Source organism: Myotis daubentonii, chromosome 18 (assembly GCF_963259705.1).
Source record: "Myotis daubentonii chromosome 18, mMyoDau2.1, whole genome shotgun sequence".
NCBI classification, from domain to species: domain Eukaryota; kingdom Metazoa; phylum Chordata; class Mammalia; order Chiroptera; family Vespertilionidae; genus Myotis; species Myotis daubentonii.
This window is the reverse complement of record NC_081857.1, coordinates 25,632,717-25,652,619: the sequence shown is the minus strand read 5'-3', so window position 1 is coordinate 25,652,619 and position 19,903 is coordinate 25,632,717. Positions and strand designations below refer to the sequence as shown.

The 19,903-nt window shown below is 43.7% G+C and overlaps 1 pseudogene; it reads left to right on the top strand.

The window, feature by feature from the left end:
* Positions 1 to 14,204: 14,204 nt before the first annotated feature.
* On the top strand, positions 14,205 to 14,356 carry LOC132221484 (U4 spliceosomal RNA; annotated as a pseudogene).
* Positions 14,357 to 19,903: the final 5,547 nt, after the last annotated feature.

Below are 19,903 nucleotides of genomic sequence, written 5' to 3'. Positions count from 1 at the left end.
ACATAAACTTCGTTCTGTTGGTATTAAGTAAAATTGAGTCTGGACGGTTTTATATAACTAAGCAATGTTAATGAGTAGTTAGGGCATAAAATGAAGTCACAATGGAGAGGGGAGGTAATGAGATATACAGGCAGCATAATAATTAATAACAACAACAATAGCAGTGAATATTATTATGGCTCACTGGGTGACAACCCTGTCCTTCAGTTTTCCATGCTGACACTTCATACTACCTCACTCTCTGCATCATAACACTGGGAGGCGAGTATTACTATTACCCCCCATTTTACAGGCAAGAAAACTGATGGCTCAAGAGGTTCTTTGTGTGCAAGAAAATACAGTTGATACGTTGGTGAAACAGAGCCAGAATTGAAATCCAGGTCTGTCACAGCCTTACCTCTAAATAGCAAAATGAGTTTCAGAACCATCTGTTTTATTATAATCACCTGAAGGGCTTGTTAATATCACAGATTCCCAGGCCTGAGTCAAGACCCACCAAAGTGATTCTTACCCAACTGGCCCCAGAGCACCCATCTGAATTTAGGAATCACTGCCCCAATGTGCCACCTTCCGTTAATCATGTGAGGGAACATCAAATGTTTATGTAAACAGACATGATCAGCATAAAGACCCTAATGAACAGTGATGAGCATGTCTAAGAGAGCCACGTGGTGTGGTGAAAGTGGGAGGCGGGAAGAGGAGGTCAGAAAGGCCTCCCAGAGTCACTGTCTTCATGCCCATCACTGTCCAAATGCCCATCATGTCCCCCCTGTGGCCAACGAGAAGACCTTGGTGCTCCTGCAGCTGAGTCTTGGCCCAGGACTTGCTTGGAGCTGTGTGAGTCCAGCATTGAACCCCAGGTGCCTGGGACTGACCACGGCAGAATGGAGCCTGGTATCCTGGGGTAGAAGTCAAGGAGTAGCGGAACCAGGAGAGAGACTAGTCTGGACTAGTCCTTGAGGTGTTGTTTTTTCCTTCATGAAGGTCGTTAATGCTTCTGTCTGTGACAGGAAGGACCTGGGGAAGTCCCTCTGACTTCCCCCTGCTGATACTGGTCTGAGTTAGCCCCTCTACTAGTGTTGGCTTCCTGAAGCCTCTGCCACTGCAGACCAGGGGGGTCAAAACCTTCACCCACCCGAAATGGGCTCAGTCTACCCTAAGCCTGAGGCAGGTCACTTATGGTCACCCCGCAGACCCTCCTTCGCTAGACTGGGAGAGGGTTCAACCCAGGACACCAGCGTTTTAGCTGTGGTTCTGGAGTAGTTGTGGTTCTGCCCTAGGTATGATGACAAGAAGATTACCATGTCCTCACCTTGGGTTTCCTAATCTGGAACATAAAGTGTTTTTTTAATAATTTCCAAACCCTCTCAAGTGTAAGCTCCATGAGAGTATCAGGCTACAGAATAAGCACTCCGTCAATACTTTATCGAGGAATACTTAAAAGAATAATTTTCAGAGACCAGTTGCCCTGCCACACCCTCAGTGGACAGCTGTTGATTCCAGCCACAGCTACAGTGGACAGCTCCTGGGAAGCTCAGAATGGCCTGTTCTGACCATCCCTGCCTCATGGCCTTCCTGACAAATTTATGCCTGATTCAATACCCTTTCAATAGTTCCTTTTGGGCCTAAGTCAACCAGAGTTCATTTATGCTGCTTGAAACCAGGATCCCTAACTGATAACAGCATACTTCCCAGAAAAGTCCCCTTTTATGGTTAATACTGGTTTGCTTGCCACATGGAGAAACCAAGCCTGGACCGAAAGAAGTAGTTTCCATGCCGTCATTTGGTCACAAGGAAGGTATTTAGTGGTAAACAAGCCCTTCACCACCCCACAAATTACATGGCAGGGAGGAAAAGGTAATAAGCTCACTAAGATGTTAGTTACTCGTGGGATGAGGTTGTATTGGTTTGCTAGGGCTGCTATAAGAAAATACCAGACACTGGGTGGCTTAAACAACGGGAACTCACAACTCCGGAGGCAAGAAGTCCAAGATCAAGGTGCTGTAAAATGTGGTTTCTGGTGAAATCTGTCTTCCTGGCATACAGCCAGCCACCTTCCTGCTGTGTCCTCGCATGGCCTTTCCTCTGTGTGTGTAAGAGAGAGAAATCCCTGGTGTCACTTCCTCTTCTTATAGGACACCAGGCCTATTAGGTCAGGGCTCCCTCCTATGACCTCACTTAACCGTAATTACCTCCTTAGAGGCCCTACCTCCAAATAGAGTCACACTGGGGGTCAGGGCGTCAATACATGAATTGTGGAGGACAAAATTCAGTCCATAACAGATATCTTCCCAGTATCGCCGAAGAGGAACATGAGGTTAAAACCCAAGGTCTACATAAAGCCTTTGTACTTTCCAGTCCTGCTTGTGGTGGAAAGGATCAAATCCAAGCAATACGAGCTTGCAGAGCACCAGCCAAGAAGCATGTGGATGTCACAGAGCAGTAAGAAATGAACAAACATGGGATGAAGCCAGCATGACTGTCAGCCCTGAGCCTGTGGCTGGAATATCCCAGAGACACCCACTGGTGCCTCTCTGAGGTCCAGCTGTGTCCGTGGCTGGCACACTGCCCAAACCTGACTCTCTGCATTCAGAGGTCTCACATTCAGGTCCTGACTCTACAATACTTGGTGAGTGCTGGCAAAACCCCCTCCCAGACCAAACTTTAGTCAGGCTCCTTAGATCTCTTTTGTCCACCAGGCCTCCCTTGGCCTGCTGAGCCCATTTTTAGCAAAGAATCCTGCAAGCCAGCCAATCGAGAATCCCCCACCCTTGATAGCCAATCAAGCTCCTTTCTCTGTACCCTGATACTTAAACACGTTCCTCTTAGTAATTTTCCATCCACTCCCTCACCCTGCCCGTTGGCTAAAAGTTCCCACTGTTGCATTGAGAGTCGAGTTCTATTTTCTCACCTACTGCAGTAATTTTGAATAGTCTTCCTTGCCATTTTTAACAAGTGTGAGAATAAGCTTATTAGGGGCAGGACCCACATCTGACATTTCTCTTTCCATGTCTCCACAACACTCAGCGTGTGCTTCAGCTGGTACTTTGTCAAGAGGCAAGTGAGTAGGTAGGTGGCTGAGTGACAGCAATGAACCCCAAGGACTAGCTACAGGGGGAAGCCAAAAGCACCCGATGCCTATGAAGAGTAGCAGGGGGCTCAACCTTGAAACCGAAGGACGGAGTAGAGCAAAGGAAAGAAAGAAGGGGAGCCTTGTCCACGTGTCAAAGTCAATTGGAACCACATATACTGTCACTTTGGACCACTCCAGGAGCAAAGGGCCCCAACCTTGATGGTCCCAATGTCTCCTGAGGGTTCCAGGTCCAAGAGGCAGCATTTGGCAGAGGGACAAACTCTGGATGATTGATCGTTCTGGCGCTGGCTCTGCTGCTCTCAGTTGTATGAGATTGAACCTTCTGGTGCTTAGTCTCTCGGTGTGTGAAATGCGATTAACAAGCCTCCCTCTCAGGAGCAAGGAGAGAATTATGTGATTTCCCCCCCTTTTTTAGTAACACTTGATATTTATCGAAAAGAATGCAAATGCTGTTTCCAAGGGGAAGCAAGGCGCTGGGCTGAGTGCCTGTCTTTGTTTTGTTTTCAGTGTGTTTTATCTCAATGCACACACCCACCGGACTGCTGCAATTATAAAAGAAAAATGGCAGCTGTGCAAAGGCGGTGAAGAAGATAAAAGGAATGTGACGCCTTGGCTGCCAGGAGATCTTGGGAGCAGGGAGGGAACTCAGCAGGTTAGAAGAATGGCCCCTTTGGGAGTTTATGAGCCGATAAAACCATCATCTTTATTGTCAACTCATCCAAAGTACTACTTCATTTTATCAAGGACATTACAGATGCTATTTTTCTAAATATACATTTTTATTCATTTCAGAAAGGAAGGGAGAGGGAGAGAGAGATAGAAACATCAATGATGAGAGAGAATCATTGATTGGCTGCCTCATGCATGCCCCACACTGGGGACCGAGCCCAAAATCCAGGCCTGTGGCCTTGACCGGAATCGAACCTGGGACCCCTCAGTCTGCAGGCCGATGCTCTATCCACTGAGCCAAACCAGCCAGGGCACAAATGCTATTTGTAAACCACACAGATTCCTGGTAGAAGGTATTTCATCTCAGCACACATTTTGTAAAATGTGCTTTAACCATCACAACACTAAGATTGTGTCAGTATCTCTATTTTACGAACAGGGCAAAGTGTTTTCTGGGGCAGCATTTCCTAGTGTTCCATGGAATGATAAGAGTCGTGCTGAGACACAAGGGTCGCACAGTTAAAAAACAATTGTGTGTTTGTTTTCCATTTTATATATTTTTTTCTTTATTGATTAAGGTATTACATATATGTCCTTATCCCTTTCATTGTCCCCCACCACTCATGCCCTCACCCCTTACACACGCACTATTCCACTCCTTACACACACACACACACGTGCACATGCTCACACACTACTTCCTTTCAGGAAGAAAGTCACAAGCTCAACTGAGTAGAAATCCTACTAATCAAGTGTTCTTTCTTCCTCTTCACTCCCTAAACTTCTCCTAAAGGAACCTATTTTCATAAACTTTAAATTATTTGCAATGAGATGTATTACCTTTGTAACTCTCTTTTTAAAGCACTTTTAAAAAATGTTGAAGACTTACCTTAGTCATTACGATTTCCAGAAAGTCTTCCCTGACCATCCCAATTAGACGCCCTGTTCTGAGCTCTGCCTCCCACCCATGCTACAGGATGCACCATGATGCACTGAAATTACCCAAGTGTTTGTGTCCCTTGCCTTAACCAGGCGTAAAGCACCAGGCGTGCAGGGGCCGTGACTTCCTCATCCAGGTACTCCCAGCACTTCGGTCCATAGCTGGCAGGCAGTGCCCTGGCACCAATGGATATATGATTGAACCTGGACATCTTCCCAGGAAAATATTGCTTGGCAAGGCAGAAATGCTACCCCCTGCCCTGTAGGGTGGGCACTCAGCTAGTGCCCCTTCCAAGGCTCAGAGAGGTGTTCTTATTGCATCCCGGAAATCCCCTGGTTGGGGGGCTTTTGGGGTGACATCCAGTATGTAAATACACAGGCCAGGTCCCCACAAGCAGTGGCAACAGTGCCATGTGGGAAAGTTCCACCGGCAGCAGAGGGCTCTTTCATTAGTCATTTCGATGTGCACAGCTGGAAGGAATCTGGCGAAGCTCGATTTGGCTGGGGGGTAGTGCATTTTCCACTCGTGGGCGTCTTGAAAATTCACATTAGAGAGAGAGACCAAAATGGGAAGCCAGAAATGGATGGTGGGGACGCTAAGGCAGCAAATATAATGGAGAGAAGCCTGAACTTAGGTCAAAGAGCCAGGTTGCCCTGCCACTTACAGATATGTGATGGCCTTGGGCAAGTCTACCTTCCACCTGCTCTCATGACCCTAACATGCAAACAGAGATATTAATGCAGTGGTTCTCAACCTTGGCTGCACATTAGAATCACCTGGGAATCTTTTTAAAATCCTGATTTCTGGGCCTCATCCTCCGGAAATTCTGTTTCTTTGTTATGGGGTGCGGCCACAACATTAGTCACAAAGAAACAGAATTTCCGGAGGATGAGGCCCAGAAATCAGGATTTTAAAAAGATTCCCAGGTGATTCTAATGTGCAGCCAAGGTTGAGAACCACTGCATTAATGCCTCCGGGAGGCAGGAAAGGTGGACTGAGTTAGTGCGCGTGGAAGCCTGTGCTGACTGCCAGCCAGAAGTCAAAGGTTAGGCATTATTGGGTGGTACACAGGTGGAAGACAGGGGGTTCATAGAGAGGAAAGGCAGGCGGAGGCTGAGGGAAGAGATGCTGATCACACCAGCTTCAGCCCTCCCTGCAGTGCCTGCAAACGAGCCTTGGGAGAAGAAGAGATCAAAAGGAACCAGCTCTTCTTGTCATGGCTGGGTGAGGGTCAGAGGCCCGGAGTCATGCCACTCATGGCCCTGCTAGCATGGACTTAGGGATTTTTAAACACTTTTTTGAAAATACGTTTACTGGAGAACCAAGATGGCGGCATAGGTTAACGCCGGAGTTTGCTGCTTTGAACAACTACTTCAAAAGTGAAACCAAAAAACGGAAGGGACATCACCCAGAACCACAGGAACGCTGGCTGAGTGGAAGTCCTACAACTAGGAGGAAAGAGAAACGCATACAGACACTCAGAGGAGGCGCAGTGCTGAAGTCAAATTCTGAGGTGCGGAGTGCACGGAGCGGGCTGGCGGCAGAGGGCACGGTTGTTGTTTTCAATCGGGAGGGAGTCGCAGACTCTGAGCACCAGATCCGGGCGAGTCTTTAGGGACCCAGACTCAAACGGGAGAAGCGGGACTGTCTGGCTTCGGTCAGAGCGAGTGCAGCTTTCTCTCTGAGCTTTGCAGCGGGTGCTGGGACTCAGAGAGGCAGAGCCCCTTGGGACAGGACTGAGAGCCGCCATAACTGCTCTCTCCGGCCCACCCTGTTGATCCTGTGCGACCCGCCCCGCCCAAGCCCTGCACAGAACCATTTGCCGGATAGCCTCAGGCAAAGGCTAGATTAGCACCTCCCTAGAGGACAGAAGTTCTCTCACTTCTGACACAGCTGATTCTCATAGCCACTTGGCCTGGAGGTCAAACCCTCCCTGGAATTAGCTACAACAATCAAGATTTATCTATAAGACTGCGAACAAAGATCACTAGGGGGTACACCAAGGAAGCATAACAAAATGCGGAGACAAAGAAACAGGACAAAATTGTCAAAGGAAGATATAGAGTTCAGAACCACACTTTTAAGGTCTCTCAAGAACTGTTTAGAAGCCGTCGATAAACTTAATGAGATCTACACGAAAACTAATAAGACCCTCGATCTTATATTGGGGAACCAACTAGAAATTAAGCACACACAGACTGAAATAACGAATATTATACAGACGCCCGACAGCAGACCAGAGGAGCGCAAGAATCAAGTCAATGATTTGAAATGCGAGGAAGCAAAAAACATCCAACCGGAAAAGCAAAATGAAAAAAGAATCCAAAAATGCGAGGATAGTGTAAGGAGCCTCTGGGACAGCTTCAAGCGTACCAACATCAGAATTATAGGGGTGCCAGAAGATGAGAGAGAGCAAGATACTGAAAACCTATTTGAAGAAATAATGACAGAAAACTTCCCCCACCTGGTGAAAGAAATGGACTTACAGGTCCAAGAAGCTCGGAGAACCCCAAACAAAAGGAATCCAAAGAGGACCACACCAAGACACATCATAATTAAAATGCCAAGAGCAAAAGATAAAGAGAGAATCTTAATAACAGCAAGAGAAAGAAACTCAGTTACCTACAAGGGAATACCCATACGACTGTCAGCTGATTTCTCAACAGAAACTTTGCAGGCCAGAAGGGAGTGGCAAGAAATATTCAAAGTGATGAATACCAAGAACCTACAACCAAGATTACTTTATCCAGCAAAGCTATCATTCAGAATTGAAGGTCAGATAAAGAGCTTCACAGATAAGGAAAAGCTAAAGGAGTTCATCACCACCAAACCAGGATTATATGAAATGCTGAAAGGTATCCTTTAAGAAGAGGAAGAGGAAGAAAAAGGTAAAGATACAAATTATGAACAACAAATATGCATCTATCAACAAGTGAATCTAAGAATCAAGTGAATAAATAATCTGATGAACAAAATGAACTGTTGATTATAATAGAATCAGGGACATAGAAAGGGAATGGACTGACTATTCTTGGGGGGGAAAGGGGTGTGGGAGATGTGGGAAGAGACTGGACAAAAATCGTGCACCTATGGATGAGGACAGTGGGTGGGGAGTGAGGGCAGAGGGTGGGGCGGGAACTGGGAGGAGGGGAGTTATGGGGGGGGAAAAAAAGGAACAAATGTAATAATCTGAACAATAAAGATTTAATTAAAATAAATAAATAAATAAATAAAGTAGGCTAAAAAAAAAAAAAAAAAAAAGAAAATACGTTTACTATGAATCCTGGAGCTGACTCCACTGATCACTTTACTCTGGATTGCCTGCCACCTCTCCTGATGTTGACCTCGGTCTGTTCGGTTTATTCCTGTATAAGATGAGAGGCTGGATCTTTGGGGGCCCCACTGTTTTTCTCCTCACGCTACATTTATGCATTGAGACCTGTGTATTGAATGAGCTGCATGCAACAGGATGCAAATAAAATGCACTTTTTTTTTTCTTTTTTCTCTGTCCCTTCAACACTCCTATCTGCATTTGCACTTTCTCTGCCCTTTGGGTGAAAGCTGAGCAATATCATGGACTCTCTAGCCACTCTCAGCTATGAAACAAAGAGGCCCTTTGTCTTGGTCTTTAAAAGGCCCGACCCAGTTCTCCAGTTCTCAATGCAAAGTTTCCCTCAGTGGCCTTTCACTTCGGGCTTGAAACCACAGTGCTAAGGGGAAGGTCATGGACTTCATATTTTCCCTGCTCCGCCTCCCTTATTCTACAACTCATCCTCAACTTCAAACCTTGGCAAAGAGGAGATTTGGGGGAAGGACACAGTTGTTTGTGGCTCTTAATGTCATGACACTGCCTTAATGTCCTCAGGATTTGGCAAAGGTCAAATGCTGACTTTAGGACAGTGCTTAGGCACATTGCAGTAAGAGGGTGTGGCCACCAGGTGGCAGTAAGGCATTTTTTTTTCCTTGCCAGAAGAGCCTACTACCAGGTTTAACGTGGCCAGACTATTTCCTTAGCTAAATATGCTTTCCCTCCTTTTAAGAATGAAATAAAGTAAAGGGAATACCTAAAACCACAAACACATTAACTTGACTAACATAAACTAAATATAATTTTTAAACAAAGATCCTTTGCTTGACCAAACTTTAGTCAGGCCCCTGAATCCTCTCCTAGGCCACCTGTGCATGTCCTTATAAATTCTAGTTTTAGCAAGAACCCTGCTAAGTCGGTTTAACCAGAACTCCCCCCACACACACTCAATATCTAATCACCTTTGATACCTGCTCAGCTTCCTCACGCTCCAGCATCTCTCAGGTGATGTCCAATTGTAGCCAGACAATCCATGGGTCTGGGCTGCCTGTCACTACTTGAGCCAATTTAGCAGAGAAAGGGTCAAATCATATATGAGAACTCACATTAATAAATCATATTGACTTATTCCAATACTGCAGGGAGTATGGGAGAACAGCAGGGCATCCACAAAAATCTGCTCTGCTCCCCACCATAAGCCAGCCTCCTGTTTTGGGTAGAAGGATGAAGATTACATGGAAAGTAGGCAAAAGGGATAAGAATGGGTATGCAAAATGAGCAGTTTACAGGTAATGCGGGCTGGAGGTTTGCAAAGGCCTATGCCTGCGGGTATGCAAAGGACTGGAGGTCTTCAAAGGGCTGGCGCCTCTGGTTTCTGCAACAAGGTTGCTAATCTTTCCATGATAATAGGCAGCTCCTGGTTGTGGAGGATGGGCCATATTTCCTCCCAGGTCTCCCATGCAACTCCCAGCCAGGTTAGACTGTGCTCTTTTCTTTTTTTTTTTTTTGCAATATGAATTTTTTTTTAATTAAATCTTTATTGTTCCCACCATAACTCCCCTACACCCAGTTCCCACCCCACCCTCCGCCTTCACTCCCCACCCACTGTCCTCATCCATAGGTGCACGATTATTGTCCAATCTCTTCCCTCATCCCCACACCCCTTTCCCCCCCCCAAGAATAGTCAGTCCGTTCCCTTTCTATATCCCTGATTCTATTACGATCACCAGTTCATACTGTTCATCAGATTATTTATTCACTTGATTTTTAGATTCACTTGTTGATAGATGTGTATTTGTTGTTCATAATTTGTATCTTTACCTTTTTCTTCTTCTTCCTCTTCTTAAAGAATACCTTTCAGCATTGCATATAATACTGGTTTGGTGGTGATGAACTCCTTTAGCCTTTTCTTATCTGTGAAGCTCTTTATCTGGCCTTCATTTCTGAATGATAGCTTTGCTGGATAAAGTAGTCTTGGTTGTAGGTTCTTGGTATTCTTCACTTTGAATATTTCTTGCCACTCCCTTCTGGCCTGCAAAGTTTCTGTTGAGAAATCAGCTGACAGTGGTATGGGTATTCCCTTGTAGGTAACTGATTTTCTTTCTCTTGCTGTTTTTAAGATTCTCTCTTTGTCTTTTGCTCTTGGCATTTTAATTATGATGTGTCTTGGTGTGGTTCTCTTTGGATTCCTTTTGTTTGGGGTTCTCTGTGCTTCCTGGACTTGGAAGTCTATTTCTTCCACCAGGTAGGGGAAGTTTTCTGTCATTATTTCTTCAAATAGGTTTTCAATATCTTGCTCTCTCTCTTCTTCTGGCACCCCTATAATTCGAATGTTGGTACACTTGAAGCTGTCCCAGAGGCTCCTTACACTATCTTCGTATTTTTGGATTCTTTTTTCATTTTGCTTTTCCGGCTGGGTATTTTTTGCTTCTTCGTATTTCAAATCTTTGACTTGATTCTTGCGATCCTCTGGTCTGCTATTGGGAGTCTGTATAATATTCTTTATTTCAGTCAGTGTATGCTTAATTTCTAGTTGGTTCTTTATCACAACATCGAGGGTTTCACCAATCTTCTTGAGGATCTCACTACATTTATCGGCGGTCTCACCAGTCTTCTTGAAGATCTCACTACATTTATCGGCGGTCTCACCAGTCTTTTCAAGGGCCTTATTAAATTTATCGGTGGCTTCTAGACAGTTCTTTAAAGACCTTAAAAGTGTGGTTTTGAACTCTATATCCAGCAGTTTGCTTTCCTCCAATTCTGTTGTTTGTGTCCTGTTTCTTTGTCTCGGCATTTTTTATGCTTTGCTGTGTTGATAGAGTGCCTTTCTGTGCTAAGTGTCCCAATTACCTGAGGTAGACACTCTTGGTGCACCCCCTTGTAGGCTTTGTGCACAGTCTTGTTGTAATTAAGCCTTGATTGTTGTAGTTATCACTGTGAGGAATTGACCTCCAGGCCAATTGGCTGTGAGAATCAGCTGTGTCTGCAGTGGGAGAACTTCTGTACTGGAGACACCCCTCTGGGGCTAGACTTGCTTCGATGGGGCTTTGGTGCTCACTGAGTCTGCCCCCTGAGTGTGTCTTTTATGGTTCCACGGAGCTGCAAGCTGGATGGTCCCACTCTCACCTCTGGGCTTCCTGGCTCCTGGATCTCTAAGGAGGTGCTAATCTAGCCTTTGCCTGAGGCTATCCAGCAAAAGTCTCCCTGCAGGGCTTGGGCCGGGCGGGTCCCATGGGATCAACAGGGCGGGGTTAGCAATTATGGCCCTCTCAGTCTTGCCCTCAGAGGCTCTGCTTCTCAGTGTCCCAGTAATAGCTGCAAGCCCCACGGAGAGAAAGCTGCCCTAGGGTTCTGAGCGATGCCAGACAGTCCCGCTTCTCCCATATGAGTCTGGGTCCCTAGAGACTCGCCCGGAACTGGAGCTCAGAGCCTGAGACTCCCTCCCGATTGAAAACGACAACCACACCCTCAGCTGCTAGCCCGCTCCACATGCACTCCGCACCTTAGTATTTTACTTCAGCACTGCGCCTCCTCTAAGTCTCGGTATGCTTTTCTTTTTCCTCCTAGTTGTAGAACTTCCACTCAGCCAGCCTTCCTGTGGTTCTGGATGATGTCCGTTCCGTCTTTTAGTTGTATTTTTGAAGTGGTTGTTCGACTCCGGTGTTTACCTATGCTACCATCTTGGTTTCTCCTCTTTTTTCTTTTTAATATATATTTTTATTGATTTCAGAGAGGAAGGAAGAGGGAGAGAGAGATAGAAGCATCCATGATGAGAGAGAATAGTGGATCGGCTGCCTCCTGCAAGTCTCCTACTGGGGATCGAGCCCACAACCCTGGCATGTGCCCTTGACTGGAATCGAACCTGGGACCTTTCAGTTCACAGGCCAATGCTCTGTCCACTGAGCCGAACTGGCTAGAGCTAGACTGTGCTTTATTTAATCTGAACAATGCAATCACAGTTGACAAAGCATCTATACTAATAAAATGGTAATAGGCTAATTAGACCGGGTCAACCAGCCATCTTCCAGACGTCTGACTTCCTTCTAGACAAAACCATGGTGGTGAGGGCTGAGGCAGAGGCAGTTAGGGACAAGATCAGGCTGGCAAGGGAGAGCAGTTAGAGGCGAGATCAGGCTGGCCGGGAGTTAGGGGCAAGATCAGTCCAGCCGGGGGGGGGGGCAGTTGGGAGCGAGATTAAGCTGACAGGAGAGGGCAGTTGGGGATGACCAGGCCTGCAGGGGAGGGCAGTTGGGGGCATTAGGCAGGCAGGCAGGTGAGTGGTTAGGAGCCAGTGGTCCTGGATTGCGAGAGGGATGTCTGACTGCCGGTTTAGGCCCAATCCCACAGTCAGACATCCCCTGAGGGGTCCCAGATTGGAGAGGGTGCAGGCCGGCTGAGGCACACCAACCCCCCTTCCCCCCCACACACAAATTTCATGCACCGGGTCTCTAATGATTAATATTTCTTATAATTATAGTTGATCACCAATATTCTATTTCTGCCCCTAACACAATCACCCTGGCTTGTCTTCAGCAAGAATCCTGTTAGGACAATTTTACCAGCACCTACCTTAACCCTGATATTTCCTCTTAGTGAATTTTCTTTTTTTTTTTTTTTTCTCCTGCTTTTACTTTTAGTCACATTTATTTTATACTGAATTTAATAAGCATAAATTTATGCCAGGCCATAAGTTTTTGTGTGTTTATCCAAAGGAAATGGAAACAGGATACTAACAAGATATCTACACTTCCATGTTCATGTTCATTGTAGCATTATTCACAATAGCCAGGATCCGAAAACAACCGGTGTTGAACAGATAAATAAGAGTGGTGTATAAACACAATGGAATATTATTCCGCCATGAGAAAAGAAAGAAATCCTGCCATTTGCAACTACGTGGATGGACCTTGAGGGCACTATGCTAAGTGAGGTAAGCCAGAGGTAGACAGACAGTACTGCATGGTATCATTTAGATGTGGGTTTTTTTAAGTCTAACTCATAGAAACAGAGAATACAAAGTGGGAAAGGGTGTGGAAGGGTGGAAGAGAAAGGGGGAGAGGGAAGAGAGGTTGGCAAAAGTGTACAAACTTTCAGCTCTCAGAGGAATAAGACCTGAGGATCTAATGTAAAACATGATAACACTGTATTGTATAATTAAAATTTCCTAACACAGTAGAACTTAAAGGTTCTCACAAAAAGGGGAGGGAAGATAAATATGTGAGATGTTAATTAACTAGTTGGGAGGGGGGAATCCTTTCTAGTTAGATCTGTCAAATTGCCAGGATGTAACTTTAAATATCTTACAATTTTATTTGTCAGTTATACCACAATAAAGCAGAATTTTTTTTACTTAAAATAAGTACCTTTATTAGTATTAACTATTCTAGTAATATCCATTTGTTCAGATTTTGACTAATCACCAGTTATGGAGTTAAGACTTAAATGTGGTATAATTTTATCCTCACAACATACCTAAAAGATAATTATGAATGTTACCCCCCTCTCCCCCACTTAGGGTTGCCAGATAAAATATAGGATGTCCAGTTAAATTTGAACTTCAGATATTTACTGTGAGCTTGTCCACACAATATTCAAGGCATCCTTCTTGCATAGGACACAAATATTTCATGGGCCACATTTATATTAAAAGCATGTTGTTTATGAAATTCAAATTTAACTAGGAATTTTTGTTTGGTACTTTTTATTTGGTAAAACTGTCAACGGTTCCTTTTTTTTATTTGATAAAATTGGCTACCTGACCCCTATGTTCATGGATAAGGAAAATGAGCCTCCAGGAAGACAAGTAACTTGACCAAAGCTCACACCTGGTAAGCAGTGTTGCTGAGCTCTGAACCCCAGGCCCACTGAACCCCATTCCCTCATATTATGTTGCCCCCCTCCTTGTCTGTCCTGGAAGTTTTCATCACCTGCCAGCTGCTTCCATCATCTGGTAAGATAATCCGTGTCACCATCCCACCTACCCAGGAGGAAACCTTTCCTGCCCAGCCAAGGATCCCCTGAAAGGGAGCCCCCTCCACTAAGTTTACCAAGTCTACCTTCCTTGCAAGTTTACCTCTTTTTGAAAAACAGTTAAAACTCCCTCATTGTTTCGTGTGTTTCTTCCCCTGGTATTCATGTTTCTGTAACTCTTTCAAGGCTGCCTCTAAGTAACCAACGTTTAAATACAATAGCCCAGCTCTGCACAGTAGCAGTATCTTAGCCAGTGAGGTTTATCTGAGGCGCAATTATTGCTAATTGAAAAGAAAAGAAAAAAAACAATAGCCCATCCCACGTTGTTCTTCAGGCTTAAATTACCTGAAAGGTAATATAGCGATTTAAACCTAAACATAAAGAGGAAGAAAAAAAACTGTCATGTCTAAGCTATCAGGATATCACGCTTAGTATTTCTTTTTGTTATTGTTTTTTTTTCTAGTCATATCTCCCAATATTTGAATAATAGATTTAAGCAACTGGTGTTTCACTGCTGGGTTTACCAGCTAGAGTGGGACTGTAACCAGAGAGAACACCTCCATTATGTTAAAGGTCATCTCTAGCCAAAAACGTTTGCCACAAAGGAGCACTTAAAGTGCTTGAATTGGTGCCAGGCAAGTATTAAGCACCCAGCAGGTGTGAGCTAGAGTTACCCTTATTTTCAATTCCTGAGGATTGTATTGATGGTAAGATCAGGAATTGAGAGTTTTGTAACTAAGAAACCATAAACAATGCAGAAAGAGAGAGTATGGTGGTGCCTAGAGGGAAAAGGGCCTGGGAGAGAATGGATGAAGTCCTTGCCTTCATTCAACAACCACTTTTTAAATAACTGCCAGCCTTGAAGGGTGGAGAGCCTGTGCAACAAAGAATTACCCAGTCCCACATTAGTCACGTTGGGTTTGAGAAGCCTGCCTGACAGGCTCTGACTACATTCAGGAACAGCAGTGACATTATAAAGGTGCCACGATGAAAGGGAGAGAAAGCTTATCTCACCACTTACGAAGTCATTTTAGCAGAAAATGGAACCTGAATCTGATCAAGCCTCTTGAAATGTATATACAGACTAGATGCGTTATGATATTAAAGAAGTGTTGCTAATTTGGTGAATTGTCTTGCAATTACTATTTTAAAAGTAGTTCTTATCTATTAGAACTACATGTTGAAATGTTCACAGATGAAATAATATGTCAAATTTGCGTCAGAATGATTCAGGTGAGGAACTGTGTGAAACCAGATTAGGCCATGAATTGATCATTGTTGAAGCTGGACAGAGGGCACATGGGGAGTTATTATTCTCTCTCCTTTTATACATGTTTAAATTCTCCCATACGAAAACATTTTTTAAAGAAATATTATGCAAATATCTGTTTCTATGAGAATTTCGTATTTTTCAGAAAGAGGGGCCTTCTCCCCTTTCCTATAGTCCCTCATCTTTCCAAATGACCTGGTCACGTGCGACATGCTTAGAAATGTGAGCCCCATCAAACAGAAAAGAAAGCATGCCCAGAATTTGCTCACTGGTTGTTAAGTGCTAAATAAATAGAAACCAACCCTTTGCTTGTGAAGAGAGAGTAGCTGGGAGGGGCCCTTGGTAACGTAGCCCAAGGAGGAATTGATCCCCCTAAGGCTGACCCAGCACTGGGCACAGGGTGAGCCATCGCCTCTGCCACCCATGAGAAAGAGAACACGTGGCTCCCTGACCTTTGGATCCCCAGCACCTGGCACTGTGCCCGGCAAATAGTGGGTACTCTACCAATGTTTTTTAAAGGCTGGGAGGAGGTTGATGTAGTGGGTTTAGATTTTTAAAGAAAATGAATGAAATGGCTTACAGAGCTTTAGCGATGTTTTCCAGTCCTCCTCAGATATCTTTGTTGCGGATCCGCCACAACTAAAAAGTGACATCACCATGTCACCAAGGCAGAGGAAGGGGCTCCCTGAATTAGCAAGAACTTTCAGGCAGGTGCTGGGCTGAAGCTGTCAGCTGCTGCTTTGCCAAAGAAATCTTATACTTAAATAGCTACTCCTCACGAGCCCACTCAAGTGCGACAGGTTACTTTTAACCTTCATCACAGCCCTCAAGTCAGAGCGTGGAGGGCCTCGCCCACAGTGTTGAGTCAAACCCAAGCCCCCTCCACTCTCCCCACCTTACAGCCTACAGATCACCTGTGCAGCATTGATCTTATGCTCAGTGTTCCTATAAAACACACACACAAATAAATAGAGTGAGAGGGAACTTTTGGAGGAGATGAGCATGTTTGTGGTTATATAGAATTTTTAAAGTTGATGTTCTTCCTATAGGTCCAGCAACTTCTTTGATGACCTCAAGGAAATAAGAAATTGTATGGCCCTTAATGCACATTGCTATATTATCTCCAGAAATTTTCCAGTTTTACCAGAATCAGATAAAACTGAAAATGTCCCCTTGCCAATCTGAGCAGGTAAGAGTATTTATGAATTGAATGTGCACTTCTTTGACTTGCCATGAATTTGAATGATTCCTCATATATTTATTGGCTAGTAATATTTCTTTCTTTGTCAACTGCATTTTTTGCCTATTTTCTATATTAAGAATAATAACACTTTAACTTACTAAGTGGAAGTGTTTTTCCCAGCATGTCATTTGCTTCTTAATTTTGCTTATTACATGTTCTGATATATGGAATTTAAAAGTTTTCCATCTATGCAAATCTATTCCTTATGGTTTCTTCATTTACGCTTGGGGAGTCTTCCAACTCAAAGATTGTACAGTAATTGTGTATATTTTCTTCTAGTCATTTTCACGTTCTATTTGCTTTATATCTCACATTTACATTTTAAGTTCCCAATCCGTATTGGATTTATATCAGTTTATGTTCCAAGTAAAGTGAAGATTGGGTTGTGCTTTGCGTTTTAAGGGTTGGCTTTGTATGGTGAACCATGGCCATCTTCATTTTTGAAGTTATTCTGTGTCCAAGAGATTTGATTCCCTTAGTAATTTTTAAGTACAGAATTTTTTGGCACACCCTCTTCAGTGGAGTAATAACATGTTCTCATTATGAAAGGAATTCAAGCAATTACAGCCGAAGCCTTTTTACTAGTGTCTCTGGCCAGGTCCATTTCAGGGTAAAGAGCATTAACTATCCATCAATGGCCAGCTGCTGTCCCCTGGGGCTTCTGTGAGTGAGTCCTTCGAAGGGCTGCAAAGAGTTGAACGTGGTGTTCTACCAGCAGCATCTGTAAAGGCGTGTTGCTACAACTCCCGAGAAAGGTCAATCCCCCAGGGGTGCACAGGTTTGTCCAAGAGCTTAGCATTCGTACAGGAAAGCTGCTCAACCAAAGGAAAGCATGATTCTCTGAGAAGTTAGACATGTTTAGCTGACCTGACCAACGATTTCCAGCAACCTACTGTCTACACAGCAAAGCCACAGAGCAGGAAAAACCCCTCCCCCAACAAGTATGGAACCACTTAAAGAACATCAACTTGAATGTCTGAACACCTGTCCTTCCTCCATCACTGATGGTTCAACCTTGGGTAAATCACTTAATGAGTGTGTTTCCTCTTCTAAAATGGGTGAGCTCAAAGATTTGTTGCAAGAACTAAATGAGAAAATTCATGTGAATGTCCTGTGTAAACTGTAAAGCTCTGGTCAAATATTGGTAGTGATTAATGAGCTTATGCTTGAACTTATAATATTCTACTTTTCTTGCAATGGATGAAAAGGTAGTGCTGGCTGTACTGATCTGGCCAACCTATCTTGGAAGAGCTCTCTCTCTCTCTCTCTCTCTCTCTCTCTCTCTTTCTCCCTTCCACTCTCTATAAAAAACCAATGGAAAAATATTCTCAGTGAAGATTAAAAATAGACAAACACACTCACTCGTGACCGCCCCAGCCCACCCTCCCCAATCATTCTGGGCCATTCCCTTCCTCTCTGCCCTGTCTCCAGGTTCATCAGCCACCTTCCAGTTCGTTGCTTAGAAGACTTGCTTAGCCTCCGGGGTCTTCTCACATATCAGTTCCCTCAGCCCATCACTTCCCTTATCCCAGCCGAATAAAGACCTAAAGGATGAGAGTGTTACATTTCTACAGTAGGTTTCAGCTCACAAAAAGGAGATTCACATTTTCCATGAATTCTTACATTAAAACATAGTGAAATGGGCAGAGCAGAGATCACTATTCTCTGTACAGATGAGAAAGCTGAAAAGTCATCATCTTTCCCAAGCTCATGGGGCTGACAAGTATAAAACCAGATTTAAGTTCAGATCATCTGCCTCCAAGTTCACAGCTCTTTGCACTATTTCCATTTAGCATGTAGTTTTGTGTACCTACTACGTAACAAATAAATGAGATCATGAGGGAGATGTAAAACACAATTCCTGACCTAAGAGAGTCAAACACTTGAACCTATAAAACAATTTGAGACTGTTCCCACCATCAGAACATGCTGAGCTGACAGACTAGGAACTTGGGGTCAGAGGAGAGCGTGTAGGCGTACAGCCAGGAGAAGCTGGTACAGAAGGTGAATTTGAGTTCTGCAGACCAGTCCTGAGACCCTGTCCATGCGGAGGAGGAGACTTGAGTTCACTGTGTCCCCTCTGAGCTCATCTCCTTGACTTTCGCTGATGAAGATGAAGACATTTCAGAACAAATCAACAACAAGCTGTACATGCAAATATCTGACACTGTTACAACTCAAAGAACTCTTCTTACCCAGTTATTCCAGGATGAGTCTGGCGTCCTCTTGTTTCTTTCTACTGCTCTGCCATTTTTTATCTACAGCATTCAGTTCCTATTGACTCAGTGGCACACAACAGTTTTCTTCTCCTTGTGTGGCCTTGGCACCCTTATCAAAGATTATTTGACCATATACAGAGGGTTTATTTCTGGCCTGTCTTTTTTGTTCCATTGTTCTATATGTCTATCTCTATGCCAGTAGCACACCATTTTAATAGCTGAGCTTTGTAATATGTTTTGAAATCAGAAAAATATAAGACTTCCAACTTTGCTCTTCTTTTTTTCAAGATTATTTTGCCTATTTAGGGTGCCTTGAAATTCCAAATGGATTTTAGAATGGATTTTTCTATTTTGGTAAAAAAAAAACAACAATAATAATTGGAATGTTGATAGGGATTGCATTGAATCTGTAGATTACTTTGGGTATTATTGACATCTTACTAATAAGTCTTCCAATCCATGAACATTGGATGACTTTCCATTAATTTGCGTCTTTAGTTATGTTTTATAGTTTTCAGTGTGAACATGTTTTAAATTTTAAACACAAAAATTCCAAGTAGCCACTCACAATAAAATAATTTAAGTTCTGTTACTTTAACTTTATGATCACTGAGCTATTGTTATTTACTTTGAATCTCTGTTTAAATGCAGGGATTATTCCTCAAGAGTTGGAGACAGAAAGTGCTCTAGAAGACAACTTGAACCACAACCAATTCACTCCCAAAATAAATGAGCTCTGCATATATAGAGAATAAGTGGAGAATTCTCCAAATCAACTTCTATGTAGAATACTTTAAAACTAACGAATAATTAAACTGTGCTCATCTGGACTGTATGTGCATGTGATTAAAACTCAACAGTAGGATACAAAATTAACCCCAAGAAATCTGAGGCATTTCTATACACCAATAGTGAACTTTCAGAAAGAGAGATTATAAAAACAATCCCGTTTACCATTGCACCAAAAAAATTAAGCTACCTAGGAATAAACTTAACTAAAGAGGTAAAAGACCTCTACTCAGAAAACTACAGGAGGTTGAAAAAAGACATAGAGGAAGACATAAACTAATGGAAGAACATACCGTGTTCATGGATTGGTAGAATCAACATCATTAAAATGTCCATACTACCCAAAGCAATCTATAAATTCAACGCACTTCCCATTAAAATACCAACGGCATACTTCAGAGA